Raw genomic sequence first — 9098 nt, 5'->3', positions numbered from 1 at the left:
TATTGATATTTCTCCCGGCAATCTTGATTCCAGCTTGTTCTTCTTCCAGCCCAGCGTTTCTCATGATGTACCCTGCATATAAGTTAAATAAGCAGGGTGACAATATACAACATTGACGTACTCCCTTTCCTATTTGGAACCAGTCTGTTTTTCCATGTCCAGTTCTAACTGTTGCTTCCTGACCTGCATACAGATTTCTCAAGAAGCAGGTCAGCTGGTCTGGTATTCCCATCTCCTTCAGACTTTTCCACAGTTTATTGTGACCCACACAGTCAAAGGCTTTGGCATAGTCAATAAAGCAGAAATAGATGTTTGTCTGAAACTCTCTTGCTTTTTCGATGATCCAGTGGATGTTGGCAATTTGACCTCTGGTTCATGTGCCTTTTCTAAAACCAGTTTGAATGTCTGGGATTTCACAGTTCACGTATTTTGAAGCCTGGCTTGGAGAATTTTGAATAAATTCTTCAGATTTTCTGAAATCTGTATTAGCTTAGAAAGGGCAAGATCTCTAAATTGAATATGACCCAGTGTTAATAAACTATATTCAAGGACTATTTGTGAGAGACCCTTTTGTTAATGGAAGTGTCATTTCTGTGGTTCTGAAAACTGCAAAAGAGTCAAATGTTTATAGAATATATAGCTACAGCTAAAGACTTAAAATTAGGCAAAGAAATATATTCCAAGATACAGTACTTGGCAATAGAAGCACTCATATGTCTTTGAGTGTATTATTTATGGTGTTTTAGCTTTTTAAATCTCATGTGACAACTATATTCATTAAGGAGACATCATCTAAAGTCTTACCCAGGTGAAGAGTTAGTCACCTAGTCGTGTCCATCTCTTTGTGACTCCATAGACTGTAGCCCAGCTGCTCTGTCCATGGGATTCTCCAGAGAAAAATACTGGAAGGGATTGCCATTCCTTCTCCAGGGCATCTTCCTGACCTAGGGATTGAACCTGGGTCTCCTGCATTGCAGGGGGATTCTTTACCATCTGAGCCACCAGGGAAGCTCCCTAGGTGAGCGCAGTACTAAATATTATGAATTTAGTCAGAAATTTTCATTTCTTTTCATCTTTTATTCATCCAGCAAGTATTCATTGAAGACCAAATGTGTTTTCTAGGTAATTTTCTAGGCATTAGAGATATAAGATACAATAATAATACCAGAAATTTCTACTCCCTTGGAGTGTATAGAGAGAGAAGGAAATGAGACAAATAAATTATTGCATGTAGTTAATGTATCATCTGTTTCTAAGCAAAAAAATATATTGTTAATGGGATAAAGAGTGATTGTCTCATTATATTAGATTTTCAGAAAAGAATTTTCTTGGAAGGTGGTATTTGAATAGGCACATACATGATTTAATAGGGGCTTCTCCGGTAGCTCCGACGGTAAAGCGTCTGCCTGCAATGTGGAAGATCTGGGTTCGATCCCTGGGTCAGTATGTATACTGTATGTCACTGAGTTCAGTGTGAGGATTGGCATGGTTTAAAACAGACTCTACTTGAACAATCACTTATGAGCATTTGGAACTGAGCATACTATAGAGGACTTCCCTGGTGGCTGAGATGGTAAAGCGTCCGCCTACAATGTGGGAGACCTGGGTTCGATCCTTGGGTCGGGAAGATCCCCTGGAGAAGGAAATGGCAACCCACTCCCAGTATTCTTGTCTGGAAAATCCCATGGACGGAGAGGCCTGGTTGGCTACTGTCCATGGGGTCGCAAAGAGCCGGACATGACTGAGCGACTTCACTATCTATCCATCTATCTATACTACAGAGGGCTTCCTAGGTGGCACTAGTGATAAGGTACCCGCAGGAGACATAAGCAATTCTGGCTCAGTCCCAGCGTCTGCAAGATCCTCTGGAGGAAGGCATGGCAACCAACTCCAGTATTCTTGCCTGGAGAATCCCATGGGCTGAGGAGCCTGGTGGGCTACAGTCCAGGGTCCAAAGAGTCAACAGAGTGAAGTGACTTAGCACACAGCACGCACGTGTTATAGAGAGAACGGATGATGGTGTGTGGAAGGGATAGGTAGACAGGACTCTGTGATGCCCACAGGTAGAAACTATTTTTGAAATAGTGACAGAAGGGAAAGCTAGGAAATGATGACAATGAACTTTCTTAGTTCATTGAATTGGCTAAAGTAAAACAAGATCCAAAAGGGTAGCAGTAGGCAATACAACTGAAAGGATGAGTGTAAGAAACAGTCTGTGCTCAGCTGTAGCACCAGCCAGAAAGATGGAACACAGCTTCTGGGGCACAACAGCTGTGTAAAGCACAGGTTTACAAACAGCCAGGAAGCAGTGATGTACCAACAATACTAATAATTAGTTTTTTTTTTTTTTTAAGAATTGTGTGTGGTTTAGGAGGAAAGAGAGAGAAGCGGAAGTCACATACCCTCCTTCCTTGTGTGTCTCTGTGTATCTTTTTCTGTCTCTTATAAGGACACTCTCATTGGATTTTGGGTTCACTTTACGGTCATCTTGACTCTTACCTTAATTATATCTGCAAAGATCTTATTTCCAAATAAGGTGACATTCTGAGTTCTGGGCGACTTGGATATTTGGGAGACACTATTCATCCACAGCTCTTCCATGTTGGATCAGAAGTTGAAGAATTTCCTTGAAATGCAGGAAACCCAGCTTCAAACCCTGGGTCAGGAAGATCCCCTGGAGAAGGCAATGGCTACCCACTCCATCATTCTTTCCTTGAGACTTCCACGGACAGAAGAACCTGGCAGGCTACAGTCCGTGGGGTGGCAAAGAGTCAGACATGACTGAACAACTCACAGTTTTACTTTTAATACACCCACAACACACATCATTTTACACATAATATACAGCTATTTTATTTGACACTGAACTGAACAAAAACCAAGAGATCAAATAGCCAATTCATGGCTCTAAATTTATGATCTAGTGAGTTGACTACATAATTTGAGTCTTCATCTCTACAAGAAGATTTAATCAACACTATGTAATGATCAAATTTCTTTTGGACATACAGATCTTCAACCAAATTGTATTCAGTGATTCATTAATTTCCTGACACCCTCTTTCACATCTTTGTTCCTGAGGCTATAGATCAGAGGGTTCAGCATGGGACTCACCACTGTATAAAATACAGAACCTACTTTGACTTTGAGCCATGAGTTTTTGGAGCTGGGTACACAATAAAGGAACAGGACAGTCCCATGGAACGTGGCGATGGTGGTCAGATGGGAGGCACAAGTAGAGAAGGCTATTTGGCGCCCCCAGCAGAGGGCATTTTTATGATAGTGACAAGAATGGACATATAAGTAGTGAGGACAATTGCCAGGCTGCTCACCGCATTGAATACGGCAATGGCAAAACAGAGCATTGGCTGATGAAGGGGTCAGAGCAGGAGATGGAGACAGTGACAGAGTGCTCACAGAGGGAATTATTTATGATGTTAGACCCACAGAAGGATAATGCCAGGAGGAAACAGGTGAGTGTCAGGGAGGAGACTACACCCCACGTGCAGGGACTGGCCACTAACGATGCACAGAGCTTTGGGGACATGACCACTGTGTAGAGTAGAGGCTTACAAACGGCCACAAATCGGTCATAGGCCATCACTGCCAGCACGAATGCCTCTGCCACTGCAAACACAAGCTGAGAAGAATTGCGTGATGCATCCCGTGAACGAGATGGTTCTGTCTTCCACACCAAATTCTGCAAGAGTTTGGGTGTAACTGTGGTGGAATAGCAGAAATCAACAAAGGACAAGTGACTGAGAAGAAAGTACACGGGGGTGTGGAGTTTGGCACCGATCCTGATGATGGTGATCATGCCCAGGTTCCCCACCATGGTGACTGCATAAACAGTGAGGAAAGCCAGGAACAAGGGAACCTGGAGGTCGGGATATTCTGAGAAGCCCAAGAGGGTGAACGTGGCTCCTGCACTCCGATTTCCTTCAGCAAACCACAAAATTGTTGTTGGAGAAAATCTGAGACAGTGATAATAAAATTATAACAATGATAATGATGACACTGCATGGATATCACATTTATCGTGCAGCAGACATTGTATTAAAATATTGGTACATTAGTTTTGACCACTAAATAAGACTTATGAATTTCAAAACAACTAGTCTCATATTTTACAAAAGGAAATGGTAGCATATATGAGTTAAGACACTTGTTTGAATTAACACAGCCTGCTAGTGATGAGTTAGGTTTGAAGTTGATCATGAGTGACAGAAATTGAATTTCGTGTAGAGTTAGAAATGTTTTCTATAGTGTTGCAGAAAAACATGTTTTTCATAGTTCCACCATTCTGAAGGTCTGTGCTGTTTAGTGGGAGTAACATAACAATAAATGAAAACATAGCACTCAAATTTATTTTAAAAAGCAGGAGGAGTAATATTTTTAGAGGTCGTAGTACTTCTATCATTATATTCAAACTGAAGATCATAGAAAAGGCAGAGGTCATGAGTTACCACAAGAATTTTCACATTTTAGAAAACATAAATGAACACTGAAGGAAATAAAGCTCTATCTTCAAGTTTTCCAATGCTTCCAGTTTGATGCTAAAATTATTGGCTTTGTGTTCAGTGCAGCGACCTGGTAAAGCAATGAAGTTGTATTACAATTTGCAGTACCCTCACTTGTTTTCTTTCCTATTTGACTATCATTTGTCTCACACACTGCCACTGATGCTCTCAATATAGTCTTTTAAATTCTTTGATCAATATCTCTTAACTTGCTATCAATATTTTTAATCTAATACATTTATTAGGAATATTATACATTTAAATGGTTATAGAATATCTGAATTACAGAGTAACTTAAAATATATTTTGCTCAACTCTTTCACATTCTACACTGTTTCTCAAGAAAATCAGAGAATACGGTAATAAACACAAGTGATTACATTATCACCCTCAAAACTTCTGGTGACAGGAATATTGAGTTTGATTAAAACTACAGGTGATAATCTTGCTTTGAGTCATACAATCATTATTTGTGCACATTATTTTGAGAAAGCAAAAGCATCTTGTACTGGTAAGCAGTTTATAACAACAGAAGTATACTTATTTGGCAAAGATTTTTAAATAAGTTAACCAATAACAAGCACACATCTGAAATATTCATTAATAAAGGGACTATTTGTTTGAACCTCATAAACACAGATGCAATTTTAGTTTTGTCTGACCATGTGAAGGGAGAAAAAATTCATTGTTTCTTGAATAGCTTTATGGTACTTTTGACACTCAAAAAATGTATTTCCTATATGCAGAAAAGGGAACGGGTGGGAAGTGGAAAAGAGTTAGTGACAGACAGACTGGCACAATGAAAGAAGCAAGGAGTTGGAAACATAAATTTAACTTCAGTTCCAAGCTTTGGCATTTACTGTATGATCTTTGGTGAATCACTCAGATTTTAGAGCCTCAACTTCTTTATCAGTAATAATGACATGATATTTTATAGGTATATAAGTATTAAGTTAAGAAATGGCATTAATATAATTTGCACAAAGTCTTACAGTTATGCAGTTCAAAATATATAGGTTTTCCCACCCTTATCCATTTCAATTCTTAATACTCTGAATAATTGGTATTATTTTTAAACGTATTATTTTAAACAATCTAAGAAACAGATCAAGGTTCAAAGTTGGCAGCAGCAAAACTGCAGGAACAATTTGTGATGTCAAAGAGTAGCTCAACTCTTTTCCTGAATTTCCTCTTGGCCCTGTTCATGCTAATTCATCAATCACTATCCTTCAGTAAATTGTCTCTGTTTCCCCTGTGTTTTCTCATTATTATCTGACTCTCATTAATCATCCCTTTTTAATCTCACGGTCACCTAGGCTCAGCCAACTTCCCTGTGATGCTACTAACCTGCACTGTGAGAAAATCAATTTCTTCTCTTCTTGATTACTGTGGTTGTTATGACATTTTATGACTCTTGAAAACTTTAATTTCTCCCTACTAACTAATTTATCGAATCTAAATTTCTCTGCTCAGTTTTACCTAAACCCTTATCCTAACTATATTCTCCAGTTTTCAACCTTCTCTGCTCATGTCAGTATTCTCAGAATATAATGCCTATAATTTCCTCTTTTTCTTACATACTGATGCAGCACTTGAACAAGACATAAAACATTTCATGAAAATTACTATCATGAGGACACTTTTCCTTTTCACTTCAGCCATATTTTCCACACCCTTGACATACCTGAAGACATTACTGTCAGAAAAATGGAATTGTATATTATGGTATTTATTATTATTTTATGCATATTATTCTTATCTTCTTTTGACTCAATTTTGAGGTGTTGAGGAACTACCAGGCATTATAATATTCTTTTTAAAAATTTCATTGTGACTACTCTGCTAAGCACAGTGTGGATATCAGAGCAAAAATGAGGATGATACCCCAGTGAAGGGGGAGGATATCAAAGCTCAGCCCTCAGGAAAATGGACTCAGGAGACATTATCACACAAAGACTGACAAAGAGTGTCCACTGCTTTACAGGTGTCAGGATCTCAGAGTTCCCCAAAGGAGAGAAAAGAGACAAGATAGATCATCCTGCCTGAAACCAACTCACCCCAAGATCCCATTTCTACTATTAATTGTCTCCAGGGCAGTTCCCACTCAGAATTCAAACATCATGTAAAACATTAAGGAGTTAATCAATATAGCAGGAACCCACAAAAATTCAATGTGACTGGAATATACTTCTTTCTTAATATCCAGAAAAACTCAGAGAAAGGAAGAAACAGAGAGAGAGAGATTTGGAAGCTGAATCTGATTCCTATGAACAAAATGTAGGGCTTATGTATGCTCCCATAACCTCAGGGATTTAGACCCCAGAGAATATTTCTTGAGCTATTTATTTTTGTATCACATATCAAGAAATTAGCTTGAATGCTTTTTTTATGTGGCAACTTGCAAGAAGGTATTTTTTTTTTCTGAATCACTGGAAATGGCACCTCAAATAGTCTATTTCATGAATTTCTTTTAAAAATAATTATAAAAAAATACATGAACTGAATAAGACAACTTGGTGACTACAGTAAAACCCAAAATGAATGATAAATAAGCTAAAATGCAACTGTTCAGAGATATTAACTGCTATTATATATATTTACTGTGTGATTTTTCTTTCCCATTTTGTGTATGAAGTGCATGTGTTTTGAGATGTATAGCAATATAACTTGGTCTCTGGTTTTGTTGCTTAACCTAAATAAATATTATTGTCTTCAGAAACAGTGATGTTCTTTACTGAAACTAAATTGTGCTTTCTTCTAAATATAAGCAATCCACACTTCCTAGCTTATATAATTAAATAATACAGTCTCTTAAAAATGGCAAATGCATTTTGGAAACTTAAGTCTCTAAAACCTCTGACTGTCCATCTACTGGTTCTACTACAGTGAAATATCACACAGTTAGACCACTGGCTTGCCTGATGGCTTGGTGGTAAAAAAAAAAAAAAAAATCAGCTGCAGTGCAGGAGACATAGGTTCTATCCCTGCCTGGAGTCGGGAATAACACTTGGTGAAGGCAATGGCCACCCACCACAGTATTCTTGCCTGGGAAATCTGTTGGACAGAGGAGCCTGGTGGGCCGCAGTCCATGGATATGCAAAAGATTTGGACACAATTTAGTGACTAAACAGCAGCAACAAATGCTTTCCCTAGGCTCCTGACAACCTGACTAACACTTGCCAGACTCTACCAGGAAGGCATAACACCAGAGGCTGTTTCCCACTAGGCACAGAATTATTGTACATAGTATGGTCTTGATCCAAAATCCCACAAGTCTGCATGGTTATTCTCTCACTGAGATAGGCTTGAGTTCCACAGTGCACCTTCCCCCCACTGCTGACACCTCTGTACCCTGGACTAGCTTTGGAGCCAGTATCTACACCCTCGTCACCCAGAGCTAGCAACCTTGTTGGATATTACTTTTCCAGGCTGCACAACAAATTGCCACCAACTTCGAGGCTTAAACTGCTATCACAGTTTCTGTAGCATAATAGTCTGGGAAGTGCTTGTCTAACTTCATAAGATACTGCTAAACTATTTTCAAAGTTATTTAACCCTTATATGAAATGCATAAGCATTTAACTTCCTCCACATTTTCACGAGTATTTGAAACTCTTATTCATTTTAGCTATTCTAAAGGGCATACAATAGTTTCTCTTTGTGGTTTAAGTTTTAATTTTAATAAGAATGTCATTGATGACTAGCTATACTTAGTATTTTTTCATGTGTTTATTTGTGTGTTCTGTTTTGTCAAATGTGTGCTCAGATAGTTCATCAAAACTTTAAGTAGGCTTTTTTCTCGTATTGAGTATAAAGATTTCCTCTGTATGTTTTACACTGAAATCATTTATCAAATATAAGTTTTGCAAATACTTACTCACAATCTATGGCTTGTATTTTCACTTTATTAATGGTGTCATTTATGCTTCAGAAACTTTTACCAAACATTTTTAATGGCAATGAAGCTCCTTTTATTGTTTTTTAAAGATCCATCCTTTTTATGTTCATTCAAAGAATTATCATCCTAACTTTTGAAAGATTTTTTCTGTTTTATGCTAAATATTTTTCAGTTTTCATTTTTATGTTTATATCTATGATTCATTCATCTATGATTCCTTGGAAAGAAAGCTATGACAATCCTAGACAGTGTATTCGGAGAAGGCAATGGCAACCCATTCCAGTACTCTTGCCTGGAAGTCCCATGGATAGAGGAGCCTGGTAGGCTACAGTCCATGGGGTCACTAGGAGTTGGACACGACTGAGAGACTTCATCTTCACTTTTCACTTTCATGCATTGGAGAAGGAAATAGCAACCCACTCCAGTGTTCTTGCCTGGAGAATCCCAGGGACAGGGAGCCCAGTGGGCTGCCGCCTATGAGGTCACGCAGAGTCAGATATGACTGAAGTGACTTAGCAGCAGACAGTGTATTAAAAAGCAGAGGCGTCACTTTGTTGACAAAGGTCCATATAGTCTAAGTTATGGTTTTTCCAATAATCATATATAGGTGTGAGTGTTGGACCATAAAAAAGGCTGAGTGCTGAATTGTTGCTTTCAGATTGTGGTGCTGGAGAAAACTC

General features: G+C 38.5%; 1 pseudogene; it reads right to left on the bottom strand.

Annotated features, from left to right (window-relative positions):
• Positions 1 to 2913: 2913 nt before the first annotated feature.
• LOC133233319 (olfactory receptor 1165-like) lies at positions 2914 to 3835 on the bottom strand (annotated as a pseudogene).
• Positions 3836 to 9098: the final 5263 nt, after the last annotated feature.

The sequence above is a fragment of the Bos javanicus genome, chromosome 20 (assembly GCF_032452875.1).
Source record: "Bos javanicus breed banteng chromosome 20, ARS-OSU_banteng_1.0, whole genome shotgun sequence".
In the NCBI taxonomy this organism is placed as follows: domain Eukaryota; kingdom Metazoa; phylum Chordata; class Mammalia; order Artiodactyla; family Bovidae; genus Bos; species Bos javanicus.
Note: the sequence above shows the minus strand (reverse complement) of the source record. Positions and strands in the feature narration are given on the sequence as shown.